Below are 26,322 nucleotides of genomic sequence, written 5' to 3'. Positions count from 1 at the left end.
CTATTTTGATTCAAAAAGCTTTTTTTCTATTTTTTATGATTATTTAATTAACATTATCTATAGAAAGTATCACTTTTACATATCTATAGGTAGTTCCTTTGTGTGTATATGGATATATATGTATATATGTCAATAAATGTTTATATATATATATATATCAATGTATACATACATATGGATGTATATGTATATCTGCACACACCTGCACACTGAGAAAAGGGAAAGCAATCAGGATTCATTCTTTAATGTATGTCTCTGCCAAGAAGATGAAATAGTTTCAGAAAGGAACCAGAAAGCATTATAAAGCCAGCATCTGTAAGAAAGCATCATTGTTCTCAGAACTGAATTATATTCAGTAACAGGAGGGTCATTATACTGACCTTCTGAACAACATTGAATATAAGTTGAATATAAGTGCCTGACAGAAGGTTTCTAAATATCCACAAAATAATGAAGGGATATTTACTAAAAAAAAAAAAAAAAAGGTACTGGGTGAGACTATAAAGCAAGATGGTGGGGACTAAATATCATTAGGTCCCGGGAGTTCAGCTAGATAGTTAGCAAACCATTCTGAACACCTAAAAACTCAACAGAAGATAGAAGAGAGGAAGAGCAGCAATTCTAAGAACAGAAAAGCTACCCCTTCCTGGAAGGTAGGACATGCAGACAAGTGAATCCAAAGTGACAGAAGATGGACCACAATGGGAGGGGCAGCTCCCAGCAAGCAGTGGAGCAGTGGAGCCCAAAATCAGAACTTTTAGAAGTCTCCTCCATTGAGGAATGTCGCTCTAGAAGCTAAGTGAGAGTGGAGCCCTCACAGGTACAGTGTGGTCTCAGGACCTGCAGGGGCACAGAAAGACTGGGAGTGTCTCAGTATGGCAGAGCTCCCCAGTATTGGAACAGGGAAGCTGGCTACAGAGACAGAGCCAAGGAGTGCACTCTCAGCTTGGGTTTGCCTTAAACCATGATCTGTGGCACAGTCAGACCACTACCCTTGGAGCAGAGACCCCACAAGTGGCGGATCTGGGGAGACTCACCTTCCTCCTCTGAGAGGAGTGGTGAGGGAGTTCATAGCAGGAATCTGTTGGGTTTGAGACTCCAAATGGGGCCATGTGCTGAAGATAGAAATGCTCGGTCACAGGCTGTATGAGCTCAGAGTGTGGCCAGAGACCAGGGATGGGAGGATTGATTGCTTTTCTCTGAGGGCACACTGAGGGGCCCCAAGCTCTCAGCTCCTCCAGCATGGAGATTTGGAGGCTACCATCTTCATTCCCATCCTCCAGAGGTCTACGGAAAGTGTTCAGGGAAGAAAAGCTACTGAGAGTGAACTGGAAAAGATTATTTAGCCTAGCCCCTAGGCCCCTAGCCCCTTCATTGTGTTTATTCGTATTTTTTTCTATACGAAAAAACTTCTATATATGTTTCTCTTTCTTTAAAATTTTGGGAAGTAGTTTTTTCTAAGAGACCAGAATACACCCAAAATCAAGTGGGTGACTCTGTTCTACTCACCAGTCTAATATATATAATATATATATATATATATATATATATATATATATACACACACACACACATATATATGTGTGTATATATATATTTCCCTTTCTTCTCGCCCCAGTTTCAGGTCCCTTCTGATTTGGTTAGCTTATATTTTTTTGGGGTCTTTGCCACCCTTTTAGTATTTTGTTCTCTCATTCATCTATTCATATCTGGATAAAATGACAAGATGGACAAACTCACCACAAAAAAAGAACAAGAGACAGTACCGGCAGCTAGAGACCTAATCAATACGGACATCAGTAATATGTCAGCACTAGAGTCAGAATGATGATTATCAAGGTGCTAGCTGGGCTCAAAAAAAAAGGTGGAAGATATTAAAGAATCCCTTTCTGGAGAAATAAAAAAGCTAAAATCTAACCAAGTTGAAATTTAAAAACTATTAATGAGGTGCAATAAAAAATGGAGGCTCTTACTATTAGGACAAATAAGGCAGAAGAGAGAATTTGTGATATAGAAGACCAAAGAATGGAGAATAAAGTAGCTGAGCGAAAGAGAGACAAACAACTTCTGGACCACAAGGGGAGAATCTGAGAGATAAGTGACCCCATAAGATGAAGCAATATTAGAATAATTGGGATCCAAGAAAAAGAAGAGAGAGAGGGGAAGAAGGCATCCAGAGAAAATTGTAGTAGAGAATTTCCCTAATATGGTAAAGGGAACAAACAACAAAATCTAGGTGGCACAGAGAACCTCCTCAAAATCAATAAAAATAGGTCCACACCCTGTGATCTTATAGTAAAATTTACAAGTCTCAGTAATAAAGAGAAAATTCTGAAAGGAGCTTGGGACAAGAAGTCTGTAACATACAAAGGTAGAAATAGCAGGTTTATCCACAGAGACCTAGCAGTCCAGAAAGGACTGGCATAATATATACAGAGCACTAAATGAGAAAAATATGCAGCCAAGAATATTATATCCAGCTAGGTTGTCATTGAAAATAGAAGGAGAGATAAAAAGCTTCCAGGACAAATAAAATTGAAAAGAATTTGCATACACCAAACCAGTTCTATAAGAAATATTGAAAAGAGAACAAAGAGAGCCTAAAAATAACAGACCAGATAGGAACAGACAATATACAGTAACAGTCACCTCACAGGCAATACAATGGGACTAAATTCATATCCCTCAATAGTTACCCTGAATGTAAATGGGCTAAAAGACATAAGGTATCAGAATGGATTAAAAACACATGACCCACTGATATGCTGTCTACAAGAAACTAATTTTAGTTGCAAAGACACCTCCAGATTTAAAATGATGGGGTGGAAAACCATTTACCATGCTAATGGTCATTCAAAGAAAGCTAGGGTGGCAATCATTATATCATATAAATTAGATTTTAAGCCAAAAATTTTAATAAGAGATGAGGAAGGACACTATTTCATAATTAAAAGTTCTGACTCGTGCGTGAGGCGAGCGGAGCCAGAGTTGAGACCAGAGGCCGAACTCGGGATCTGACAAGATGGCCGGGCTGCCCCGCAGGATTATCAAGGAAACCCAGCGTTTGCTGGCAGAACCAGTTCCTGGCATTAAAGCAGAACCAGATGAGAGCAACACCCGTTATTTTCATGTGGTCATTGCTGGCCCTCAGGATTCCCCCTTTGAGGGAGGGACTTTTAAGCTTGAACTATTCCTACCAGAAGAATACCCGATGGCAGCCCCTAAAGTACGTTTCATGACCAAAATTTATCATCCTAATGTAGACAATTTGGGAAGAATATGTTTAGATATTTTGAAAGATAAGTGGTCCCCAGCACTGCAGATCCGCACAGTTCTGCTATCGATCCAGGCTTTGTTAAGTGCTCCCAATCCGGATGATCCGTTAGCAAACGATGTAGCAGAGCAGTGGAAGACCAACGAGGCCCAAGCCATAGAAACAGCTAGAGCATGGACTAGGCTATATGCCATGAATAATATTTAAAATCGATCTGATCTTCAAGTGTGCATCACTTATCCTGTTCTGCCAAGACTTCTTCCTTTTTTGTTTGCATTTAATGGACACAGTCTTAGAAATATTACAGAATAAAAGCCCAGACATCTTCAGTCCTTTGGTGATTAAATGCACATTAGCAAATCTATGTCTTGTCCTGATTCACTGTTGTAAAGCATGAGCAGAGGCTAGAAGTACCATCTGGATTATTGTGAAACGTTTAAAAGCAGTGGCCCTTCTCTGCTTTTATTCATTTCCCCCATCATGGTTAAGCACTGTGAATGAAGGTAGTTGTCAGGGTTAGCTGCAGGGGTTTGGGTGTTTTTCTTTATTACTTTTTTGAGGGGGAGAGGTAGTTTTATTTTAATTTTATGGGCTCCTTTCCCCCTTTTTATGGTGATCTAATTGCATTGGTTAAAAGGAGCTAACCAGTTCTTTAGAATATGTTCTCTAGCCAAGTCTAACTTTATTTAGACACTGTAGATGGACAAGCTTGATTGTTTGAACCAAAATGGGAATATTAAACAAACATCACAGCCCTCACTAATAACATTGTGACTTTGCTGTCAAGTGTAGAATCCTTCCTTCAAGAAAAAGCTTGTGACCATTTTGTATGGCTTGTCTGGAAACTTCTGTAAATCTTATGTTTTAGTAAAATATTTTTTGTTATTCTAAAAAAAAAAAAAAAAAAAGTTCTGTCCAACAAGAGGATCTAACAGTTTTAAATATCTACACCCCTAACATGGGAGCAGCCAACTACATAAACCAATTAATAACAAAATCAAAGAAACACATGAACAATAATATAATAATACTAGGGAACTTTAATACCCTCCTCACTGAAATGGACAGATCATCTAAGCAAAAGATCAACAAGGAAATAAAGGCCTTAAATGACACACTGGACCAGATGGACATCACAGATATATTCAGAACATTTCATCCCAAAGCAATAGAATATACATTCTTCTCTAGTGCATGGAACACTCCAGAATAGATCACATCATGGGCCATAAATCCAGTCTCAACCGATACCAAAAGATTGGGATCATTCCTTGCTTATTTTCAGAACACAATTCTCTAAAACTAAAACTCAATCACAAGAGAAAGTTGGAAAGAACTTAAATACCTGGAGACTAAACAGCATCCTACTAAAGAATGAATGGTTCAACCAGGAAACTGAAAAATAATTTTAAGGAATTCATGGAAACAAATGAAAATGAAAATACAACTCTTCAAAATCTTTGGGACACAACAAAGATAGTCCTGAGAGGAAAGTAAATAGCAATGCAAGCCTTTCTCAAGAAACAAGAAAGGTCTTAAGTACACAACCTAAACCTACACCTAAAGCAGCTGGAGAAAGACCAGCAAATAAAGCCTAAACCCAGCAGAAGGGAAATAATAAAAATCAGAGCAGACATCAATGAAATATAAACAAACAAACAAACAAACAAATGTAGAACAAATCAAGGAAACTAGGAGCTGGTTCTTTGAAAGGATTGATAAGGTTAATAACCCCCTAGCCAGACTTATCAAAAAGAAAAGAGAAAGGACCCAAATTAATAAAATCATAAATGCAAGAGGAGAGATCACAATCAACACCAAAGAAATACAAACAGTTATAAGAACATATTATGACCAACTATACGCCAGCATATTTGACAATCTGGAAGAAATGGATGTATTCCTAGAGACATATAAACTACCAAAACTGAACCATGAAGAAACAGAAAACCTGAACAGACCCATAACCAGAAAAAAGATTGAAGCAGTCATCAAAATTTTCCCAACAAACAAGAGCCCCAGGCCAGATGGCTTCCCAGGGGAATTCTACCAAACATTTTAAGAAAAATTAATAACTATTCTCTTAAAACTGTCCCAAAAAATAGAAATGGAAGGAAAACTTCCAACCTCATTTAATGAGGTCAGCATTACCATGATCCCAAAACCAAAGACCTCATCCAAAAGGAGAATTACAGACCAATATTCTTGATGAACATGGATGCAAAAATTCTCACCAAATTAATAGCCAATAGGATCCAACAGTACATTAAAAAGATTATTCACCATGACCAAGTGGGATTTATTCCTGAGCTACAAGTTTAGTTCAACATCCACAAAATCAATCAATGTGATACAACACATTAATAAAAGGAAGAACAAGAATCATATGATATTCTCAATAGTTGCTGAAAAAGCATTTGACAAAATACAGCATCCTTTCTTGATCAAAAATCTTCACAGTGTGGGATAGAGGATACATACCTCAATATCATAAAAGCCATCCATGAAAAACCCACAGCAAATATCACTCTCAATGGGGAAAAACTGGGAGCTTTTCCTCTAAGGTCAGAAACACACCAGGCCTGTCCACTATCACCACGGCTATTCAACACAGTACTAGAAGTCCTAGCCTTGGCAATCATACAACAAAAACAAATGAAAGGCATCTGAATCAACAAAGAAGTCAAACTCTCACTCTTTGCAGATAATATGATACTTTATGTAGAAAACCCAAAGGACTCCACTCCAAAACTGCTAGAACTCATACAGGAATTCAGTAAAGTGTCAGAATATAAAATCAAGACACAGAAATCAGTTGCATTTCTATATACCAAAAGCAAGACAGAAGAAAGAGAGATTAAGGAGTCAATCCCATTTACAATTAAACCCAAAACTGTAAGATACCTAGGAATAAACCTAAACAAAGAGGCAAAGAATCTGTACTCAGAAATCTATAAAGTAATCATGAGAGAAACTGAGGAAGATACAAAGAAATGGAAAAACATTCTGTGCTTGTGGATTGGAAAAACAAATATTGTGAAAATGTCTATGCTACCTGAAGCAATCTATGCATTTAATGCAATCCCTATCAAAATACCATCATCTTTTCCAAAGAAATGGAACAAATAATCCTAATATTTATATGTTACCCGAAAAGAACCTGAATAGCCAGAAGAATTTTGAAAAAGAAAGCCAAAGTTGGTGGCATCACGATTCCAGACTTCAAGCTCTACTACAAAGCTGTAATCATCAAGACAGTATGGTACTGGCACAAAAACAGACACACAGATCAATGGAACAGAATAGAGAGCCCAGAAATAGACCCTCAACTCTATGGTCAACTAATCTTCGACAAAGCAGGAAAGAATGTCCAATGGAAAAAGGAAAGTCTCTTCAACAAATGGTGTTGGGAAAATTGGACAGCCACATGCAGAAGAATGAAACTGGACCATTTCCTTATACCACACACACAACATAGACTCAAAATGGATGAAAGGAATCCATCAAAATCCTTGAGTAGAACACAGGCAGCAACCTCTTTGACCTCAGTTGCAGCAACGTCTTCCTAGAAGCATCCCCAAAGGTGAGAGAAGCAAGGGAAAAAATGAAACTATTGGAACTTCATCAAGATCAAAAGCTTTTGGGGCGCCTGGGTGGCTCAGTGGGTTAAGCCGCTGCCTTCGGCTCAGGTCATGATCTCTGGGTCCTGGGATCGAGTCCCGCATCGGGCTCTCTGCTCAGCAGGGAGCCTGCTTCCTCCTCTCTCTCTCTCTTCCTGCCTCTCTGCCTACTTGTGATCTCTCTCTGTCAAATAAATAAATAAAATCTTTAAAAAAAAAAAAAAAAGAGAAGAAAATCTTTAAAAGAAAAAAAGATCAAAAGCTTTTGCACAACAAAGGAAACAGTCAACAAAACCAAAAGAGAAGGACAGAATGGGAGAAGATATTCACAAATGACATATCAGATAAAGGGGCAGTATCCAAAATCTACAAAGAACTTATCAAACTCAAAACCCAAAGGACAAATAATCCAATCAAGAAATAGGCAGAAGACATGAACAGACATTTCTACAAGGAAGACATCCAGAAGAAAAAAAAGAAGACATCCAGATGGCCAAGAGATACAAGAAAAAGTGCTCAACATCACTCACCATCAGGGAAAAACAAATCAAAACCACAATGAGATACCACCTCTCACCAATTAGAATGGCTAAAATTAACAAGTCAGGAAATGACAGATGTTGGCAAGGATGCTGAGAAAAGGGAACCCTCCTACACTCTTGGTGAGAATGAAAGCTGGTGCGGCCACTCTGGAAAAGAGCATGGAGGTTCCTCATAAAGTTGAAAATAGAACTACTCTACAACCCAGCAATTGCACTACTAGGTATTTATCCTAAAGATACAAATATAGTGATCCGAAGGGGCATGTGCACCCAAATGTTTATAGCAGCAATGTCCACAATAGCCAAGCTATGTAAAGAACCTAGATGTCCATCAACAGATGAATGGATAAAGAAGATGTGAGATTATATATATATATATATATAATATTCATATATATGTTCATATATATGTATATATATGAATACTATGCAGCCATCAAAAGAAGTGAAATCTTGTCATTTGCAATGTCATGGATGGAACTAGAGTATATTATACTGAGCAAAATAAGTCAATCAGAGAAAGACAATTATCATATGATCTCTCTGATATGAGAACTTTGTGAGGCAGGGTGGGGTGTTGTGGGAGGTTCGGGGAAAAAAAATGAAACAAACTGGGATCAGGAGGGAAACAAACCATAAGAGACTCTTAATTCCACAAAACAACTGAACGTTGCTGGGGGGAGAAAGGGTAGGGACAGGGTGACTTGGTTATGGACATTGGGTAGGGTACACGCTGTGGTGGGTGCTGTGAAATGTCTAAGACTGATGATTCACAGACCTGTACCCCAGGGGCAAATAATAAATTATATATTAATAAAAAAAATTTCTATGAAAGTTTACTTCATTGCTAATACTTTGAAAGTGTTAGGCTGGCTTTTGTTTTTTGGGGTTTTTTTTTTATTTTTCTTTTCTTTTCTTCTTCTTTTATTTTTTCTTTGAGTCTCTTACTAAATGTAATAAAGGCAATTTAACCAAAAATGCTCACATGCTGTTCAATAAAACCTTTCCAGTCTGACCCTACAGTCTCTACAAACTATTTAAAGGGCCAAGGCCTTTAGCTATGATGGCTAAATATCATCCATAGTAGCTGGTTTCATTTTTGCCCTTAGTGATTGAAGCCAAACTATGCACTGACTTGATATGCCAGAGGGCATTTTCAACTTCTCTTTCATGTATCTCTTACTGCTTTTAAGAAAAGAAAAGGGGGGAAATGTGGGATCATTAAGGACAAAATTAATTCATAACACTAAAAGTTGGAAAAAAAATACTCCTTAGTAATAATTACAGTTCTGCAATTTACAGATTTTGAGTTAATTGATATTTTTCATCCTCATAAGAAACCTTTCAACCATCAACACTAATTGGCAAAGTGATTGTTATTTTATTGACAATATTTTTATAATATCAGCTAGAATTATAAGAAAATCTGAAAAATTAAATGATAGGATATAAATACCTATCCATTATAGCTTCTATCTCTTTCCAAGTGCGAAAAGACATAACTCAGTCATGGTTGTCTTTTGTGTGTGTGTGTGTGTGTGTGTGTGTGTGTGTGAGAAAAAGATAATTACCCTTCATGGGTGAGACATTTGATTTATTCTACTGAGATTCATTTCACTTCATTGTAAATTAAACTGTTTAATTCAATATTTTCAATACTACCTGCTATTGAAGGGACATCAGAGATAACTGAATTGATAGATCAGCAATATTCATATTAACTACAACGTTTATAATTATTGTCATAAGGTGATCTGTCACTTTGATATCATTTAATCTTTTCTCCTTTCTTATGACCTTTCAATTTAACTAGAAAACATGCTTTAATTGCAAACTCCAAACATGTATCATGTAAAATAATACTCCTTTATGTTTTTATCCAAACCAATTAAGAATATCTGTTTAATGTCTGAGCATCTGTTCTAAATCTGACAAAGATTAATTTTTATTAAAACACAGATTATTATCTGGCCTTATGATTTATTTTATTTTTTAAGATTTATTTATTTATTAATTTGAGAAAGAGAGAGCACTAGCAGTGGGGAGGGGTAGAGAGAGAAGAAGAAAACTCCCACTGAGCTGAGAGCCAGATGTGGGTCTGGATCCCAGAAACCTGGTGTCATGGCCTGAGCTGAAGGCAGATGCTTAACTGACTGAGCCAGCCATGTGCCTCGGGCCTTATGATTTTAAAATAGCATTGTATAATTTCAAAGAATTTTGCTTTATAATTTTCCAAAATGAGTAACAGGTTTCATAGATATAAAAGTAGGATCAAAGTATCTGTCAATTCATTACATTTTAAATATAAGTATTGAGGGCAATACATAAAATAAAATAAAAATAAAATCAGTGTTTATTTATTTATTTTTTTAAGATTTTATTTATTTATATGACAGAGATCACAAGTAGGCAGAGAGGCGGGGGTGGGGGGAGCTGGCTCCCCGCTGAGCAGAGAGCCAGATGCAGGGCCCCATCCCAGGACTCTGAGATCATAACCCGAGTGGAAGGCAGAGACCCAACCCACTGATCCACCCAGGTGCCCCCAAAATCAGTGTTTTATTTTTAATTAAAGTAAAACAGGGAGCAACTGTGTTAGGATATCTGTCTCATTTCCTAATACATTGTAAACTGTCTTTAGATCACAGCACAGAATAAGAGTTCATTGTTTATACAAAGTTAAAAACTATTATGGGCAGCTTCTCCCATATGCTAAATTTTCTCCATTTTCACACTATTTTAAACATTGCCAGTCAGTACTATGCATAGTAATAGGCTTCCAGAAAGCTGCCATTTTTACTGAGGTGCGCTTTTAGCTGGCTCATTTCCACGAGTTTAAAGGGGATATAGGTGCTTTTCTTCAATGGATAATAGAATGCATTAAAAACAATTTATTCTTTTAAGTGGAAATGTTCATTGCTAAGGTGACCATGTAATACTTATCTACTTATGCCCACACATCTTTATAGATGTGAAGACAATCTGTGAAAACAAATGTAGTAAAAGTCTTTTTAAAATATTAAAGCAAAACTAGAAATTGAGTAATAAAATGATATTAGAGGACACAAAATATAGAAATGCCTGCTGAAGTCCTGCCAAATTACTCAAGTTAGATAAAGAATTTGGACTTGAGTTTCCAGGGAGTAAGTTATGTCATCATCCTCATCATCATCATCAGCAGCAGCAGCAGCATTGAAACTATTCATTAAGCAATTTTAGGGAATACAGGGGCATTGTTAACTACCTTATGTGTTCAGTATGTCTTCATTTATTCCTTATATAAATCCTGTGAGGAGAGTGATATAACTATTTGTCTACAGGTGAGGAAACTAAACCTGAGAAAGCTAAGAAAGTTGTCCAACATTGGGGTGATATTGGAACCGGCATCTGAGTACGGCACTCATCCTCTTCCCCAATCTACTACATGGACTCACTGTAAATATTATTCATGAGACAGAAACATTTCTCCAGTTGATCCTCATAGGTAGGAAACAATGTAACTGAAACAGTGGATTATAACCTTTACAAGTCCCTGACCAGTTTGGATGATTGGTTCTTGATATGTCCCTCCATACAAGGCAAGCATATAATGAAAAGATAAGCTTCTATAAATATATTCAATGAAGAGCTAACTGATCATGTATCGGGTCCAGAACTGTCAAATAGTCTGGCTTGAATTAGGGATAACATTACAAATTTGAATTTTTAAAATTAATTGGACTTTCAGCAGAAATTGTTCAAGTTTGAAATAATTGTTGTCAAATAACCTTAGTGTAGGAGGTATATCCACACATACATTGTCTACATTTAAGCAAAGTAACTTCTCCAATAACCATGAATATCTGTTACAAAGTAAATCTCTATATAAGTAGATGAATCAATTTCCTGTTATTTAGTGTTTTCAAATGTCAATTTGATATTGAAGAATTATTGCAATATATGCAATACCTTCAAGATTAAGATAGTTGACCTTAAGCCAACATTTTTAATAATTGTCTAATGAAGCCAGGAAATAGCTAGCCATTGAAACCACTCTTCTAAATAGCAGGAAAACTTGACTCAAAATAAAGCAATACAGTTAACACTGTCATGCAATAAAATAGTTTTTTTTTTTTAAATAGCTATTTATTTGAAAGAGAGAGAGAACAGGAGGAAGGGGAGAGGGAGAGAGAGACAGAGAATTTCAAGCAGACATCCTGCTAACTGTGAAGCCAGACAGAAAACTCTATGTCATGACCCTGAGATCATGACCTGAGCCAAAATCAAGAGTCATACACTTAACTGAGCCACCCAGGGGACCCTGCAATAAAATAGTCTTAAGATAACTGTTTAAAAGAGAGCTGTGAATGAAAATGTTGTCTTTCATTCAAAGTTATGAGGTGATTAATGTCATTTGAATCGACATTTGGTGGTGTACTTTAAAAAATTGTAGCGGCTTCTAAAAAATAAGTTCCTACAAAACAAAACTCGATATGAGAGGAATGTGATTCTCTCTAACCATGCCATCTGCTCTAGGTCAATGCTAGGCCTACCTAGCATTGATATTGATCTTTATATGATCAAAATAACACCTCTTCACTAAAAAAAAAAAAAAAAAAAAAAAAGTGAATCGAGGGACTTTACTAAACATGATTAAATAGAAGGAGTATGTGTGTGCGCACGCGCATGTGTGTATTTAAAGGTTTTATTTATTTATTTGAGACAGAGAGAGATTGAGAGAGATTGAGACAAGATTATTTAACTGACTCAGCCACCTTGGGGCCCTGAGAAGTCAGGTATTTTTATCAAAAAAAGTTGAACCCTGCAAACCGAAAAGGGCATGCACCTCTCATAAAACAAAGTTAATATCAACACCATCAGATTAAACCAATTCAGGCACTAGAAGCCGAGTGGAAGTTGTATGCAATGAACCTGTGCAATGAAAGTGATGAAACACCTTCTTACTAGTTGGGGTGAATTAAATTTGGTCCACAATTCTTCCTTCCCTCACAACCCACACTAAAGTTTCACTGCTCGTAGTATATATACTTCACTGCCCCACTGATTTTGGACATGGCATTTGATTTTCTTTGGCCAGTGGAATGTGCACTGGTATAAACTATGTCGCCACAGCAGAAACTATAAATGTACTTCCATGATTTCCCTTGGCCTTTCCCACTTCTGCCACGTACCATGGGAAGTACTGGCTCCAGCAACCTGTTGACCTTTTGGACTGGACCCAAGACATGTGAGTCAAGCCTGACTCCCGCTGGTAGCCTTTGACGTTAGTTACAAACAAGTACCTTGAGGTTTTTAAAACCCAGTGAAGGAAGGAGTAGGGCACGTGAGGACTAGAAGGGCAATCATAAGTTTGACATTCATATTTTTGTTTAAACAGTGGAAGAAAATAAAGTCGGCAGGTTTAAGTTAATATTTGTTGAAGAGGAAAAGATTAACAAATAGTAAATACTCAGAGGAAGAACTGGCTACAGTACGCAGCTAAGAGAACTCGTAGACGATGGCACAGGATAACTTACTCAGGAAAAATATGTAAACAAGCTTAGAAAAAAACACACCATGAGAGCAATTCTAAATGAACAAAACTACGACAAAAGTATATAAAGATATCCTATTCTTAGCATGTCCCTTAGATTTACACCATTCTTTTAATTTCAGGATGATCAATTAGTCTAGTACCTAAAAGAAGATTAGAATTATATGTAGAATTTGTGTTTCATATATCATAAAGAAAATAATAGCGGTTCTATATTTGAAGACAATATACCGTGTTGCTTATATAGTAAACTCATTCTCTGCCACTCTTCCTCCCCTCTATCAATCAAAAAAAAAAAAAAAAAGTTCCTCAAATCATTATCAGTGGTGATGGAGGGACATTTATCTATAAAATCTATTTATAAGAATTCAGATTGTTTCTATCCATGTGTAACCTTATGGAAATAGGCCATCTATCATGTAAGGTAATTGTTTGAATTTCTAATTTTCTAAGCTTGGCTTTATGTGTATTCATATCTTCCATTTACCATTTTTAAACTTAAATATATACTTTCATTTTGTAAAGCTAAAATAACCCTCAGAGAAGATGTAAGCAATGGAATGCAAATGGGAAATTCTTTTGTGATCTTGTTGGGTGGTGTTTACTCACTTTTCACCTTGTTATCTACAAAACATGAAAATGCCTAGGTAGGCACAGCACATCAGTCTGACAAGTTGTCATCATACTCAGACCAGTGCTGGTTTCGTGATTGCTTGATGTGTCAAAAACATTGTGATGGATTAAAACAAATCTCAAAACCCTGTGCTCATTATCCAAATCATAGGATTTTCTCAGATTTCCAAGGAAAAAGAAAAGAAAAAAAATAAGATTAGAAGCAGTGCAATTTAGTAGAAATGAATCTCTGCTCTGAATAAACTTGAGTCTATTTTATTATAGGTTTTCACTGCTGCAACAGAGTAGAATAATTGCATTGAATCAAAAGAGGACATATAAAGACATAATGCATCTCAAGTATAAGTTATTTCCTATTATATATGGGCAAAATATATCTCACAAGAATTTAATTCAAATTTTCAGTTAGTTGTTGATTTTAATAGGTCACATGCTTATAAATTATTAACATAGGGATATATCCCCTTAGCATTACCATCTCCCTATTTTTTTTAATGTTTCATTCATGAATAGACATTATTTTATTTGAAAAACAACTCATAGAACCTAAAAGCAGCTTCTATTCACTGGTATGTATAACATCTTGAAACATATCCATTATCTTACTCGTTTAAAAAAAATCTAATCATAAAATGTATTTTTTGATAATATGACAGTTCCTGGTTATGTACATGTTTTTGTTACAATGTAACTAAAAAACCATTGTATATTTCTGTCAGAACAGAAGCCAATTTACATATTGGTATATGACTATAGTGCCATTATTAGAGACTATCTATAGCCAAACATTATTTAGAAACAGCATTCTTTCAGCTTTATTTCCTTAAAAAAAAAAAAAGAAGAAGAAGAAGAAGAAGAAGAACATATACTTAAAAATGGAAGTCACTCGGAAGTAGATTCTACTTCAAAATAACATTTTAACAAGAAATAACTCAAAAAAAGTAGACTCCCAGATGAAGTGGCATTCTTCCAAATGTTAGAGGGATTTATTTGACTAAAGTTAGAAAGTATTCATCAGCACAGTCACATAAAAATGCAGCACTGTTGGAAAGAGATGGGGATAGATGAATTTTATCATCATGAAAATTTTTAATTGTAGTAATACCCTAGCCCTGATACTTTGTATCATAATCCAGATTACATAAAATTATTGTTGAGAAGATGTTTTGAGGATTGCACATGTCTAAAATTAAACTTTTTTTTAAATCACATAAATTTGTTATGCTATAGCAAAATAAAAATCACTACTCAAAATTTTGTATCTGTAATTGTGGATGCTTCTTATAGTGATTTTCATTAATTTTATTTGCTTTATCATAGTCCCAATATTCTCTCTCTTTCTCTTTCTAGCCATCTATAGTCCTTATACATAGGTATATGTTTCTGCATGTGTGTAGAATTGTTTATTGCTTGTACCAAAAACTGTATATACAAAATTCGCTTATTTTCATGCTAACTTTTATAATGCACATTTCTACAGTAAAGTATAGATGAAATAATAAAGCTGTCTTGTTTATTTGATTATACGATTTTATGTTCCTTGTTTCAAAACAGTACATGGTATAAATATTTCTAGATGTTCATTCTAATATCATCTCTTTAGCTTTAATTCCATTCCATGCGAATTCATCACTCTGGTACCCATGGACTTGACAAAAGAAAGGATATTGGGCTATTGGACATGAGTCAATTCTGCCTGCCAATAGCTTAAAGCTTTGGCATCATATTCATAGTGTCTGTTCATGCATTTGAGCAAAACTATCACTTTCATGAAAAGGCATTTAATCACACTTTGTGTTTGGTTTTGTATAATAGATTGCAAAATGATTTTTATCAGTTCATAGGTTGGTTTGTGTTTGTCTTTTTAAAATTTCTGACAGTCTGAGCCTTAGGAGACTTAGTTACAAATTCCCTTTGCTATTACCTAAGCAATTTTGATTTTTATTTTGTTACTTACTAACATCCACTGAGAAGAGGGGCTGGGGTTAGTGGTGAAATTTTTCCTTAAAGATAAACTGCTTGATCACAATAAATCTGTCTTTCTGGGGCACCTGGGTGGCTCAGTGGGTTGAGCTTCTGACTGTTGGTTTTGGCACAGGTAATGACCTTGTGGTTGTGGGACTGAGCCCTGCATTGGGCTCTCTGCTCAGTGTGGAGACTGCTTCAGATTATTTTGCCCTCTTTCTCGCTGCCCCTCCCTGCTTATGCATATGCTTGCTTTCCTCCACCCACCCCCCTCTCTGGCTCTAAGCTGAATAAATAAAATCTTTGAGAAAATAAATCTCTTTTTCTGAGGGAGGAAAATAATTTTTAAAGCCTCATCTTGAGTATAAAAGAAACACATTTCTAAAAAGGCAAAAGGGTGGAGTAAGTGATGTTCAGTATATCTTCATCCTCAGATACCCTTTGGTAACAACTCCTGAAATAACACTGATGCGTCAAATTCCGATAGCCAGGCTCTTCCTCAGAAAACTTACATTCAAAAGACCCAAACTGAATTCAACATAAGGTATCAAGTGTGAGGCACTCTAACAGGTACACACCGTGATCTGCATGGAGCTGATGATTTCTTGAGTGAAATGGCAAGAATATTGGTGAAATCAGGATGACACTGAAATTGGCTTAAAAAGATTTTTTACTTATGCCCCTTCCCCTAACTTCTCCCTCTCTCTCTTGTCTTGCTTTCTTTCTTGACAGTTTAAGTTTTCATAGCATCTCGTTTTCTCATATCATCTTTTTTTTTTCCTAAATAAAATGATTTCCAACAGTAAATACTGGTAAATCAACACATAGGTGATTGATTATATATATATATATATATATATATATATAAAATTTTTTGCTAATTTCAAGAAATCTTCTGCCTGAAATGATGCTTATATTTTCCTGCACAGACCATCAATCCTGATGGAAGCTTCACTGTTGAAGCAGCAAGCACAGTGACAGTGGCCGCAATTCCATGACTCTTGTCTCCATTCTACTGCACCATGTAAGTGCTCTGGAATTGGAATTTATCAAATTGTGTTTTAATTTTGGGGGTGCCATTTTGTTTCCCTGTTAGATTTTGAAGCCTTTAAAGACCCAACATATGTTTTCTTTTTCTTCCCATTTTTAATTTACCATGGTATCTGGAGCTCTGGTGTTAATCTTTGTTCAGCTAATATTTTGGGAATGAGATACAGATATAAGTATGAGAAAATAATAATCGCTCTCCTTGTCGAGCCCTTAAAATGTGCCAGGAACTCATACAACACCATTACTCTCATCATCTTACAAGGCAGGAAGTTAAGACAGAAAGAAGTTAAGTAAATTACATAAAATTAACAACTAATAAGTGGATAAAAACTCAGTCATAATTACTGGATTCCATTCTCTTAACCACTGTGTTAAGCAGTGACGGGTGTAATTTAATGAGTGGCTAGAATTCATACCACACCCTGTGAAATGGCAACAGATAGTATGTGTAATAAAAGGTCAGATCTGAACGCAAGAGTGAACAGCCTCTCTCAGAAGACACCAGTGCATTCTAAATTGCATAGGAAGTATTCTCTGAGTTGGATCTTCATTTTGGGGATAAATAGCCTGGCTAATTTGTATGGAAGCTATAAAGACAGTCCTGCATTTTAGTTACTTTTATGACAATAAAACCTTACACTGTTAAAAGCTATTCGAAAGAAAAAAGTAATTTTCCTAATAGGGTTATCTTAAAGGACAGCCCATCTGCAATAAGAAACAAGGACTAAGGGGGTACATTTGCTGTTTTGTTTCTGGGGGTTTTTTCAATGTGATTTTTTAGGGGAGCTTTTGTTATCAATATTAGTAATATCTAGAAATAGAGACTATGAATTCTATTCCTGGAATCAGATGCTGCAGAAAACTTAAAATTCTAATAATGCCAAAGACTTCAAGTATCTCAATTCTTTTGCCTATTCAGCTGTACTTTTTAATAACTATCTGTTTACTTTTCCAAAAGATTTGTTTTCCTTGTTTTCTATGCTATATATGCTCTAAATTCAATTAAAATACATAAAAATTAAATGATTTTTGAAGTTGTTTATTGAGATAATTTCACATATATTTCCATTTTTTATTTACATAAACCTTATATATTTTTTAAGATTTATTTATTCTTGAGAGAGAGAGAAAGAGAGAGTATGGAGGGAGGGGCAGAGGGAGAGAATCCCTAAGCAGACTCCCTGCTGAGCTTGGAGCTGATGTAGGGTTCAATCCCATGACACATGAGATCATGACCTGAACTGAAACTGATGCTCAACTGACTGAGCCACCCAAGTACTCCTTTAAATAGTTATAGTTTTTTTAAAAAGTATATTTGATTTTTCACTGAAATCACTTAGCTGTCAGATGGTAAGAATTGTTAAGAGATATCTTTTCCCCCATTATCTGAAAAGCAAAATTAAACTTTTGACTATTAAATTATAGCGAGATGTAAGAGCACACATGTGCACATATATGTGTTTGGGTCTCTATTACCCCAATATCAGGAGTGACACCCAATAAAAGAATGTTTCTATGTTTAAAATAACAAATAATTGAAAGAATGATAAAGGAAGCAACTTTGTATAATGGAAAAAAAACAGAGTTGAAAGCAAACCAATAATATTTCTTCCACTATTTAACAACAACAATAAAATCATGTTTCTCTGTTTTCATTAGAACCTGTAACATTTTTTATGCATTTTAACATTTCTGTTTTTTAGATTATTTATTTATTTATTTTATTTATATTCTAATTGGTAATTACCAACCTGGCTATCAAGGCAAATATGTTTATACTGTGTGTTTATACTCATGATTGTTGTTAGTTTCCCTGTTTCCTTGTTTTTTTCTCTTTGGATGGTTTAGTCTTTGATTGAATGGATAGAGTGACAGCTTCCCTTCCTAGCACCAGATAGCACAGTCATCACCAGCATAATGGAACACATTTGCATTCAACTATAAATAATAAATTGTATTTGAATTGTATTATTGAATAAAGTCTTATAATGACATACAAACCTGCTATAATTTTTATTATTTAGAAAGATTATTTTACATTATTTTATTTTGAGACAGTGTGTATAGTGGAAAGATCCCCTGAGTTTTAGGTCACATGGATATGAGCTTATTCATTTACTCTTTGCTAGACTTTGCATCCACATTTATGGAAAAGTAAGAATAATATCAATTACTTAAGAATTAAATGGATTAAAATCATGTTGTACAGTGATAAAATATTCTAAAGAATCAATTTAAAAAAAGAATGTAATAATTATAACCATTAAACATAACCAGAGGAAATGTCTTTATAGCAGTTATTTTTGAAGCTTTATTTAATATGGAAATAATATTTCTATGTACTTTTGTGGGTCATCTATATATACATATATTATATTCTTTGTCATACTTAAGATTTTTCTTTGACAACTTAGAATGAAATTGAATAATTTCGATATTAATAATATGTCTATATTGATAAATTTAACTTTAAAAGTAGAAATTTCTTCTTGTGAACTGTTGTAACCTCATACTGATTTAGTATATCAGATCTCAGTGCATATCAATACTATTGATTATCAAATTTTTTCAGTTTTTTAAAAATTTGGACCAGTTCAGTGTTAAATGCCTGACAAATCACAACTAACTGACTGCTCCCCCATTCAGCATAACTATACAGAACCAACTCTGATTCACCAGCCATTACTAAAAGCCAGCTCATCCTTCCCTGAGTGGAAACTCTTTCTTTACTATATTAAACTTTTTAAATGAATTTTCAGAAATTTGTTGAGTCAAAGATTTTCTTGAAATTGTTATTGAGAACACCATCTTTCTCTGTGGTCTGAAATGAGGTGGAGACCAATCAAATGATGTTTTAAGCTTTTAAAGGGTATAAATTATAAGAAGTTGACCTTTTCTATATGTGACTATCTGTAAATATTAAAGGCTACTAGAATCTGTGGGAACTCAGGATCCACGGGATAACATCAGGTGAATACAGAATTGTTGCAAATAAAGTTCCATAACTTTAAAGGAATTACCTTGGCTTAGAAAAGTTTCTTTATTATCTCTACTTCTAGTTTGCACTACACATTTTTTCTGTCTTTGAAAAGAAAATAAAGAAAAAGAAAGGGAAGGAAATCTATGTTGTTAGGAAAAGAAATAAAATTGGTAAGCATTGATAGTATCTGAAATTTGATCCAGGTCGTTCCATTGAGATAATCATGTTTTCACTGATACAAATAATGTTTATTCCAAATCCATGTTGGATACCTGAGGGCCGTTAAAATTTAGTAATATGGAAGAGAATTCATTAGAAAGACTCAAAATTTCACAAGGTCACAAAGGTTTACTGAAGCAGAAACATATTCTAGAAAACATTGACCTTAAATAATCAAAGACTGTGACTTTTCTTTTTATTTTCCTTCCCCTCCCCTTTCACAAGATATAGTTAAACGATGATCCAACACACAAAGATATCTAGGTCAAAGAAGTAAATAAAGAATATAAGATACATCATAAAAGATGTCTATATATTAAATGCTCACTCAGTAGTACTTTTTGCAGCAAATTTGAATGCCTAGAATAATGCTACACATTTCATTTAGCTAAAAGACAGTTATACCAATGGCTAAACATGGCTATGACATTTTAGAATGAAAGTCATTTTAATATTTATGTGAAAAGACACTGAGATTGCCTAAAGATAAAAGGGCTTATTCTGACCATTCTCAATGATGCCAGCACAATAAAAGTCAAACAAAGCAACAACAACAAAAAAACTAAGTAGCTATGTAGCTACAAAATCTTATACATTTTCAACATCTAGATACTTTATGTATACATAAAATCAACTATATTTTACATGAAAAGTTTGTATGTTTATGGTTATCTGTAATTATATAGACAAGGGCAAAACAAGGAATCTTGAACAAGTCACTAACATCCTAGAATTCCTGCAGATCAGAGGCACTGAAATTGATGAAGCGTTCACAAATTTATGAAAAAGACATTTTTCAAGTGAAGGAGAGTAAAATCATTCCTTTTTGCTTTATTTTTATTGCACAGTAAATGGGACAACTTCAGGGTAACCAAGTTCTTTTTCATTTACTACATTATTCTAAATTGAATTATAATTACTTCTTAAGAATATGAAAGTTATTTATATTAACTACTCTACCTATGGATCTATCTATACTCATTATAAAACTATATGTTAATTATAAAAATCCAGAATAAGGGGATATACAAAGTAAAATAAGGGCTTCTTTAATGCCATTAAAGAAGATGACTACTTGTGAATATTTTCTAAATAATTTTTCATATACAATTGTGTTTCATTAAAAGTTGAATCACAAAACACAAATTGTTAGGTATCTGCCTTCATCAAGCAGTATATGCAGAACATACATCTGTGCCAATATACTTGGATTTATCTTACCTTTTAATGTCTGTGAATTATTATATGTATATTTTGGTTGTTTTCAATATTTGGCAAATATTAAGAGTTTAGCAATGAATATCTTTTCAAGTGTATCAGTGAAGCTACATGAATGTATATTCTACTGCTAGTAGTAATAAAAAATGAGCTCATTTAATGAACATGCATCTATTATGTGCTCAGCTAATCCTCAAAAAAATCATTGTGCCATTTTAAAAGATCAAAAGAAAACAAACAAACATACAAACAAGCAAACAAACAAAAAAACAAGCCTTAGTTTTAGTGAGATTATGTAGTGTTCCTAATGTCTCCATGCTTGGAAATTATTTGGACACTGGCACATCTGCCTTAAAGATGAAACACTTAACTGCTATGTTACCAGTACTGTGATACTAATCAAAAATATACTTTTATTTACACAACTCTGTATTTAATCATTCAGCTTTTTTCTTAGAGTATCTAGGTTTGAGTTAGCGATCATTTAGCTTTTTCTTAGTAAATTTGAAGATCCATAAAAATAACATAAAAAATAAATTTTAAAATTATACTAGATGTTATTAAAATACAGGTTTCTTTCTGCCACTATCTAAAAGATGAGCATTCCTATGAAACCTTCCATGGTGTAAACCTTTGGTGTAAACCTTTGGTGTAAACTGAAGAAGCAATTACCATTAATTTGTATGGGAAAGGATTTGTGCATTCCCAGACTCAAAACAGAACCTTTCTTAGGCTTTCCTGATATCTTAGGATACATCTTTTTTTTTTTTTTTAAGATTTTTATTTATTTTTTTGACAGACAGAGAACACAAGCAGGCAGAGAGGCAGGGAGAGAGAGAGGAGGAAGCTGGCCCCCCCACAGAGCAGAAGAGCCCAATGCAGGGCTAGATCCCAGAACCCTGGGATCATGACCTGAGCCGAAGGCAGAGACTTAACCCACTGAGTCACCCAGATGCCCCAATCTTAGGATACATCTTGATGTACAAAATAAATTGAGATAAAGCATGGATGCTCATGGACCCAGTTCAAAGTTATGGCAGCCTGACACCGAGATGAGGAGTGTGGTTCTCTGGATAGGAGCTTGGAGGTACCACTCCCTGTGGGGGATGTGTGCTGCCTCAATAATGCTAAGTAAATGGTGAATACAATTTTTGCTTTCCACTTTTTTCTCATAAATGTGAAAATCCTCTTTGGACTTCTTTGAGTTAGCAGAGGGGAAAAAAAAACAGGTACTAATGTAGGTTTTTTGTAAAAACGAAGTGGCATACAGTGAGTTGTTTTGTTTTGTTTTGTGTTTTGTTTTTTTACAGTGAGCTTTTGAAATGAGCTTTGCAATGAGCTTCTCTCTCAAGCCAAAAGAGAGAGAATAAAAATTTTTCCTCTTGAACACTGGCATCTTGGTCACAAAAACTTATACACTTGGCCAGCACCCAAGAATTTCCATTCATGTTCAGGTATCTGTGAATCTGGTACAAGAATCTCAGTGCTGTGTGGAAAGGTGGAAAATGTTGTACTTTTTGAAAGTGCTGCCTTCCTGCATGCAAGAACTTGGTTCCTGTCAAAAATCAAAGGTATAATGGGTGGAAAAATTTTATTCCGTGCTTGGAAATTATTTGAACACTGGCACATCTGCCTTAAGGATGAAACAATTAACTGCTATGTTACCAGTACTGTGATACCAATCAAAAATCTACTTTTATTTACACAACTCTGTATTATATATAAATATAATAAATTTTTACTCAGTAATATTTCAATTAAGCTGTACGTTTTTATTTTATTTTACTTTAAATATTTTATTTATTTATTTGAGAGAGAGAGAGAGACAGCATGAGAGAGAACATGAGAGGGAGACAAAGACTCTGCTGAGCAGGGAGCGCAACCTGGGGCTTGATCCTGGGACTCCAGGATCCTGACCTGCACCAAAGGCAGGGACTTAACTGCCTGAGCCAATGAGGCACCCCTGCATGCTTTATTTAATGAGTTAATATGCTATGGATTTTTTAACATTAAATCTTGTATGTTAAACCAAAAAGTTTGGTTAAATGCAATTGATAGCATATTTATTTAATTCTTCACCACTTAATATTCTTTTTGTATTCCCACATTTGATTTACCAGTGTTTCTGTATGCATTAGAAAAGAACTTTACACACCATGAATCCATGTAACTACCTTATTCCTGTGTGTTTATGTCCTCTTTTATTCACACTGTGAAATATGTCATTAAGCCACAACCAACCTGTGAAATCTGCCATTCCCGCTCTATGATTTATAGCAAAAGACTCCCATGATCAATTAGACTGTATTTAAACATGTAATCAACAGGATGACTGGTCACAGCACAAGTTAAGAATCTTAAAAAAAATAGTTTATTTCAATTTAATGGTCAGTTACTTTATGGTAAATACACATCAATATGTAATTAACATACTTACTGAGATTTAGCTATCAAGCTAATAATAAAGATTTGTTTAAAAAATTTGTTGTCAATGGCTATTTTTTTTTTTTTTACTTTTTCTTATACTATAGTTACTATGCTTCAACAGATGCCCTTTGTAACAAACCTATTATGTTACTTAGTTAAATTGCATTGAAAAGTTGCTTTCAAATTACCATGGGAAATATTTTAATTTTTTTTTCAAAATGTTTAAAATTTGACATGGTGGTATTTAAATCTTAAATCTGTTAATTCATCTTATAAACTTAACATAATTAATTGATTTTTCAGTATGTAATGAAAGAACTGCTATGTATACACTAATGGCTTCTGAAATGTAGAAATATTACTTATAGTATTAAATTATTATTGTTCAAATTCCCATTATTAATATTAATAATATCAGGAAGTAGTTTTAAAAGTGAAATGTGAATATATTTTGCAATTCTTATTTTGCAAGGAAAGGGGATTAGAGAACCAATCACTATAATTTACTTACTATGTCAACTTTTGCAATATTTGGAAATTCATAGAAAGAACATAACAGAGTCCTATCTATGTCTGTGAGCTTAGTTAGTAATCACTAAATGTTAGTTACTGTTGTTATAATTTTAATTATTACTTCCTGAAGCAAAGAGATAATTTTCCTAAATTATATGAAATGAAAAATCACTTTTAATCAAATTTGGTCTTTTTATTTTAGCAGTATCCACCTTTATAATCCCTGAAATGCAACATGTGAATCAACATTGATTTCTTTACCAGACTTAATAAGAATTTCTATGGGTGTGCAAGCTTTTAAACAATAATTGAATGGTCTCTCCACTTTTCCTTTTTATCCTGTTGTTCATAAATGACAAGGATTGAGACCTATTTCTTCTCCCTACAGAATCCAAGTTTGGTCCTGGTATTTTCAAACTAAGAACGTTTTCTGCATTTGGTATCTTTGGCTCCAGTCCCATCTTATTATCTTAGGCAATGATTGGCTTCATCAAAATGCAGCTGCCACATCTACCTGCTCCCCAACTTAATACCGGCTTTTCCCCAACATACGTTCATGTTCTTCTGGATTGAGGGCTCTAGCTTGTGTCTTCCAATGCTGTTACCAAATCTCTCCTCTCTAAGGAAGACAACTGGGCATGCACTTTATCTCATCTTATCTTTTGGTCTTACTGAAATACCCTTTCCTCCTGGTGAGCTTACACCCATCTTCCAAGGCATAGTCACAGTTGGCCACTCTATATAAAGCCTCCTCAACCCTTCACTCTGAAACAGAATTAATTGCTCTTGTCTTGGCTGTTCAAGGAATGCCTTTTAAATTACTGGAATGTGTTTAATAGTTTATTAGAGCTGGTTTATGGGTCTTTTTCTCCACTTTTTATTTCAAGTACATCTTGAGGCAAAATGACCTTATTTATTTATGTATTCCTTACCACATTTTATTACAGGGTAGACAATTAATCTTTGAAAAATTGAAATCTGTTACTTTTTGTGTACATTTGATGTGCTGAGCTCTGTTATTAATAAATTATTGGCAGTGTCCTAGAAGGTTGCCAAAAGAATGGTTTTGCAAGGAATAGAAACAATTTGGTAATATCATAGCATCATTATTATAATCAGTGAGGCAACTGTATGATTCAATTGAAAAAAAATCACAATATCCATGACAAAGCAATGATCAAACACTATGACATTTGACTAAAGTAAACCATTTTTACTGTATTCAATTCATGAAATGTATGCTGAAAAACATTATGCATAAGATTTTTCTTAATACCCTGATATTATTTCTTTTGGTTACTTATAAACTTTCTCACCTCTTTTCTTTATGTTCTGTTAATTTTTCACATGGCAGCAAAGGAACCTTCAGATCCATTTCATAAGTAGTGTCTGATAATCTCAAAGTGAGTAATGGTTACAATCAATTTCTCTGCAATACACAGTCTCAAGTTACACTGTGACATCAAGAGAAAGAAGCATGTGATAGTCCCTCAAGTTTCAAAACACATGAGAATGTGTGACACAAAAATGAAGTGAAATAGTTGACATTACTGAGCATCAAATACAATATTAGCTATAATAATTTTCAATGTTAGTCACAATAATTTTCTAAGTATTTTAAAACTTTCCTTATATTGGCATTTTTGAATGTCACCTTAATAATCATTAATTATGAATTTAAAAAATAATTTAAATATATACTAAAATGCATTTATTGCTGGTTGTCATAATGAATTAGTTAAGAGTTCAGTCAACAAAGCAATATTATTTAAATACAGCCTGAGGGTTTTGAAGGGGTTGGGGGTAGGAGGTTGGGGGAACCAGGTGGTGGGTATTAGGGAGGGCACAGATTGCATGGAGCACTGGGTGTGGTGCAAAAACAATGAATACTGTTACGCTGAAAAGAAATAAAAAAAATAATAAATAAAAATGAATAATTTCTCACTAGCTGGTGAACTTGGTGATTATTCTTCAATATTTTTGCACTTTAAGTCCCATCACACTTTACATGAATTAAATTAAGCAGTTGTAAGAGTGCTTACTACATTGTAAGCACTCAAAATAGTTGCCTTGTGTCCCTATTAAAATCTACTCTAATATAAACTATTCTGTGACACCAAAGACTACCCTAAAGATTAAAACATAAACTGCCAAGAAAAATATTTTATAAACTGCATATGAGTACTGATATATATTTCAATACTCTGAGTTCAAATTACCCAAATAATATGACCACTACTGCTTCCTAAAGATCTTTTATAGAAAGGTTGTTTAAGATAAGTTTTAATCTTGTAAAATCTAAGAATTATAGTAAGGATAAGTTGATATCTACAGTGAATGGGTCACCTCAG

General features: G+C 34.4%; 1 protein-coding gene and 1 pseudogene across 6 annotated transcripts in view; one reads left to right on the top strand and one right to left on the bottom strand.

The window, feature by feature from the left end:
• The window catches only part of CADM2 (cell adhesion molecule 2), a 1,080,612-nt gene that overhangs the window by 424,164 nt on the left and 630,126 nt on the right, over positions 1-26,322 (bottom strand). The gene's annotated exons all lie outside the window — the stretch shown is intronic.
• Positions 2,962-3,638, top strand: LOC309868449 (ubiquitin-conjugating enzyme E2 N pseudogene; annotated as a pseudogene). Its single transcript has one exon. The product of its transcript is annotated as a ubiquitin-conjugating enzyme E2 N pseudogene (transcript).

Source organism: Mustela nivalis (genome assembly GCF_964662115.1).
Source record: "Mustela nivalis genome assembly, chromosome: 1".
In the NCBI taxonomy this organism is placed as follows: Eukaryota; Metazoa; Chordata; class Mammalia; order Carnivora; family Mustelidae; genus Mustela; species Mustela nivalis.
The sequence above is the reverse complement of the archived record's forward strand: the minus strand, read 5'-3'. Positions and strand labels throughout refer to the sequence as shown.